Source organism: Triticum aestivum, chromosome 7D (assembly GCF_018294505.1).
Source record: "Triticum aestivum cultivar Chinese Spring chromosome 7D, IWGSC CS RefSeq v2.1, whole genome shotgun sequence".
NCBI classification, from domain to species: domain Eukaryota; kingdom Viridiplantae; phylum Streptophyta; class Magnoliopsida; order Poales; family Poaceae; genus Triticum; species Triticum aestivum.
In genome coordinates, this window is record NC_057814.1 from 396,855,959 (window position 1) to 396,861,317 (window position 5,359).

The window sequence follows — 5,359 nt, forward strand, 5'->3', positions numbered from 1 at the left end:
TCTCGCCGCCAAGGGGCCGCACCACCACCGCGCGGGCCACCGGCCACCGCTGCCGGGACGCCGGGCCGTCATCAAGCCGAGGAGCACCGCCGCCGCCCCTATGCACCGGGTAGGGAGCCGTGCGTGCGGGGACAGGCAGGCCCCGCCGCCGCCAACACCACCCGGCCAAGCGCCGGGGGCGCCCGTCGGTGGCGGCAGAGGGAAAGAGAAACGAGGGCGGCCGAAGAGGGGGCGGGGTTCGCGCCGCCGCGGCCACTGATAATCCCCAAGTGCAGGGAATCATCGTAGCAATTCCCAAAGGTGGAAGTGATAAGTATGGAGTGTCGAACCCACAAGGAGCTAAAGGTAAGATCAATATTCTCTCAAGTCCTATCTGCCACTGATACGACTCTACGTACACCGAAAGTTTGCTTCCAACTAGAAACGAGAAATAAAACTACGTTGTGGGTATGAAGAGGATAACTTTGCATGATATCGGAGAGTTAAAATATAAAAGTAGGTGCTGTTATCATAAAGTTAGAATATATTACTAAATATTATAAATAGCGAGTGTGGAATAATGATGGATCGGTGTGCGGAATTGTCCTAGGCAATTGTCACTAAAAAAAGACACTTCCGTGATGATACGTGTTTGTCACAGTAGGTCGCATTTTTTGTCATGCATGTACATCGATGACAAATTTATGACAGAATCAAGATAGTCATACCTGTGCTGTCGTAGAAGTGTTCCATGACATTACCAAAATTATCATCACGGAAGTGTCCACTTCCATGACAATAAATCGTGCGTCACAGAAGTGCTTTCGTCAAGGGCGACCGACAGATGGCATCCACCGTAACGAACGCCGTTAAGCTATCGGGTCCGTCTTTGGATCCTATAACCCGTTAACAGCCCCGACCAATGGGGATTTTCCACGTGTAAAATCATCATTGGCTGGAGGAAACATGTGTCGGCTCACCGTTGGGACAGATGTCATCCACTCATTGGACACAAAGCGCCTATGATACATTGACACGTGGCACGGCCCAACAGAGGCCCATTCCTGTGAAAAGGCCGACCCGTTTGACTTGGTCAAAAGGTGGCGGGCCGGCCCACGGCAAGCCTGTTAACGGCCTGTTCGCATATAGCCCATTTACAGCCCGCTAACCCAGGGCCCGTTTACGGCCTAACCGAATTAGGCCCAGTAGCGTCATCTGGGCTGTCCAATATAATTCCAGCCCGTTTTAACTTCCGGCCCATGTATGGCCCATGACGTCTTTTGGCCCATATGAGGCCCTTATTACTCTCGGCCCATTAACGGCCCGTGGTAAAACTGGCCCGTAATGAACAGTGTATCACTTTATACCCGTTAACGGCCCGTGGTGGAACTGGCCCGTAATGAACCGTGTATCACTTTATACCCGTTAACGGCCCGTGGTGGAACTGGCCCGTAATGAACCGTGTATCACTTTATACCCATTAACGGCCCGTGGTGGAACTGGCCCGTAATGAACAGTGTATCACTTTATACCCATTAACGGCCCATTATTCCGTTGGGCCGTTTCCAGCCCATGTTATCTTTCGGCCTTCTTGGGGCCCATTTATTCTTGGGCTCATTTCCACATTCGTTTACTTACGGCCCGTTACTGTCATTTTCTGCTTGTGGGCCAAATTCAGCCCGTGGTTACAGTCGACCCGTTTGTGGCCCGTTAATACGTTGGGCCGTTTTCATAGCGTCATCAAATACGGCCGATTAACGACGACCCGTTATGGTCGGCCCATGAACGGACGATTCCAACTCTAGCCCGTTTACGGCCATAAAGCGGTATGTTATTGGCCCATGTTTGGCCAATCGATCATACGACCCATAGAAGGCCCATTGATAATACGGCCCGTAGAAGGCCCATTGATGATACGGCTCGTAGAAGGCCCATTGTTTCTACGCCACGTAGAAGGCCCATTGTTTCTAAAGCCCGTAGAAGGCCCAGCGTCACTACAGTAAATATGTAGCCCATGGTTATTGTGGCCTAGTTTAAAAAAAAGGTTATTGCGGCCACTAGCAAACCGCGGAAAAAGAACAGCACTGACTACAAGCAAACAAATAAACAAGACAACAAGGAAATAAATAACCAAGCAACTTACGCTAGGCTATCACGGCTATTACACATATTACATCCACTGGGCATCGAAGTTCGCCACCAGTGCAAATATAGGGAACAAAGCAGCATATCATATACACTAGTTGTCAAAGTTGGCGACCAGTGTAAATAAACGCCGCAGCAAAACATGTCCAGAACTGAAACCACTTCAGAAGATCTCAAGAAACAATATCCTGGGTACCCATAATGCTGGCAAGATGCTTAGCAAGCTTATGAACTTTGTCTTGTTTGGCGCTTAAATCCTCCAGCGCTTGCTGTTGCACCAGAAAGTATGCATCTGAATTCTGCAAGGACTTCCTCAGTCCTTCAGCTTCCTGTCGAAACACATCTGATCGATGTCTTTCAACTTGAAGCTGAGACTCAAGAAGACAAACTGATTCAGGCAGCGAGTTCGAAGAGCTTGTGCCAGCGGTAGTGGCCAGTAACTCGAACACTACATCAAGACAGGACTTCTGGGTTCTCTCACTGTCGTCAAGGTAGTTTTTATCAGCTTTCTTGGACACCAACAGGGATGTCTCACTATCTTGAACCTTATCTGCATTACTTCCTTCACCATTGCATAACGGGGTATTGTTCTCCAATATTTTGTCCGCATTCTAAAAGAGAAACAAGCAGACACATCACAGATTTACCATGTTGTATATGAAACTCATTTTGGTAAATCAGTTCAGTAGTAAAGTGCACAAGATAACAACATGAAACAAACATATATCTATGTACCATGGTCACTTTATGGTCTATATCATTCTAGTTTTTGGTGCCAAATCAAGATAGACACACAGTTCAAATAATATTTGTTCAAGACAAAGCAGAATAGACAGAATATAAGTGTGGGAAACTATAGAGACACTTGTAATGTGCATGACATGAGAACATAACTGTTTATTCAATTGAAACTGGAATCAATATAGAGCAAGTTACAACAGCAAACCAGTTAAAGAAACAAGTTTAAAACATACCTGTTGCACCATTGGAGTTTCAATTCCATCCTTCAAATTTGAAAATAGTTTGTCTGAGTAAATACAGTGATGCAAGAGCAAAGGAGTATGAACCATAGCTACAGAACCTGACCTGAGAACAATTCTTCTTCTCCTTTAAGCGTTGAGTTGGGATTCGGAGTGGTGGTCCTCGTGCTTTGGGCACTGCAGTTCCCTTACTAACTGCTCGTGTTTGGGTGCTCTGTGGTGGAGACGGTGCTGTGTCAACTGGAACTGGGTTACTATCTGCTAGGGTTGGGGTTAGAAGGGGTGTAGTTGGTTCTCTGTCCAACTGGGTAGGGGTACAATCTGCGAGAGTCTGGGTTATGTGTGGTGGGGCTGGTTCTTGGGCAAGTACAACCGTGGTTCTATCTGCATCAACTAGTAGCACTATCTTTTCCGAAGACCGTGTTGTTACTCCCTTAGATACTGCCATCACCCTCTCCAATTCAAATGGCTGATAAACAAGAAAAGTAATTGAATGTACATACATTGTATGATAGACAGGTGCAATGGATAGTGGGGAATAAAAGAGGGCATGAAATAATTCACATTTATGTTGTCTAACCAAACATGATAGCATGACACAATTTCACATATATGATGGCTAACTAAACAGGATAGCATGATACAATTTCATATTATGATGGCTAACTAAAAAAGATGGAAAGACATAGTTCAAAATATGATGACTATGTAAACAGGATGGCATGATATAACTATATAATGTGTTTATTAAATAGGTTGGCATGCCATAATTCACGTACATGCCGCCTATGGAAACATGATAGCATGATATAATTCCTGGATAGAATGACATAATTCAAAATATGATGACTGTAAACACTAAACAAGATGAGATGATATAACTATATGATGTGTTTATTAAATGGGTTGCCATGCCATAATTCAGACAGATGTTGTGTATGTAAACATGATGGCATGATATAATTCAAATATATGATTTATATAGTAAGCAAGTAAGCAGATGGCAATCCATATATGATGTAAAAACTAAGCAATGCAAGACAACATGCATGACATGGGTAATATAACCCTGTCAAGTTTGAGCATAGACCTCAGGGGGGAAATAGGACTGGTCATTAGTCTCTGAATCCTCCTCTGAGGAGCTCTCTGTATCCAGCAAGATGTCTGCTTCAGCAGGTAGCATTGTCTGCTCTGAATACCTTGTTTTCACTCCATATACCTCCATCACCGCTTCAAATGGCTGATGCACAGGAAGAGTAGTTGAATATACAAACGTTGTCAACAAATGCAACACGTAATACAAAAAAATGATAGCATGATATAATTCACATACATGATGATTGGCTCAACAGCATGGCATTGCATAATTCACATATATAATGCCTTTGCAACAAGATAGCATTGCATAATTCACATATAGAATGTCTTGCAACAAGATGGCAATGCATAATTCACATATATGGTAGACACTAAACAGGTGGCATTCACACAAAGCATGTCTAAACTAATCAAATGACATCGCAATGCAAGACACCATACGCACGATATGAGCAACATAACCCTGTCAAGTTAACTAGAGCATACACCTCGGGGGGGGCATAGGACTGGTCATCTGTCTCTGAATCCTCCTCTGAGGAGCTATCCGTAACCAGCGAGATATGCGCTTCGTCAGATAGCATAGTCTACTCTGAAGACCTTGTTTTCACTCCAGAATTTTCCATCATCATACTGATGCACACGAAGAGTAGTTGAATGTACTAACATTGTTGACAAATGTAATACGTAATGAAAAAAGGATGGCCTGATATAATTCACATATAGATGACTGGCTAAGCAGGATGGCATTGCAAAATTCACATATATGATGCCTGGATAAACAAGATGGCATTGCATAATTCACATAAACGATGAATAAACTAAACAGATGTCATTCACACAAAGCATGTCTAAAACTAAGCAGTTGACATATTTGATGTATAAAGGAAGCAATGCAAGGCACCATATGCATGATATAACCAACATCAGCATGCCAAGTTAGAGCGAAGACCTCATGGGGTAAATAGGAGTGGTCTTCTGCTTCTGAATCCCCCTCAGAACAGTTATCTTCCTCTTGATTACGATCCAAAATGGGTGGAGGGGGGCTGCCTTTGCGCCACCATGGAGCGACATCTGCATGAAATTTTATTGCCACGCAAGGCTCGTCTCTTTTGCTCTACATGTTCAGTTCCATTGTGTACAATAACTGACATGCATAG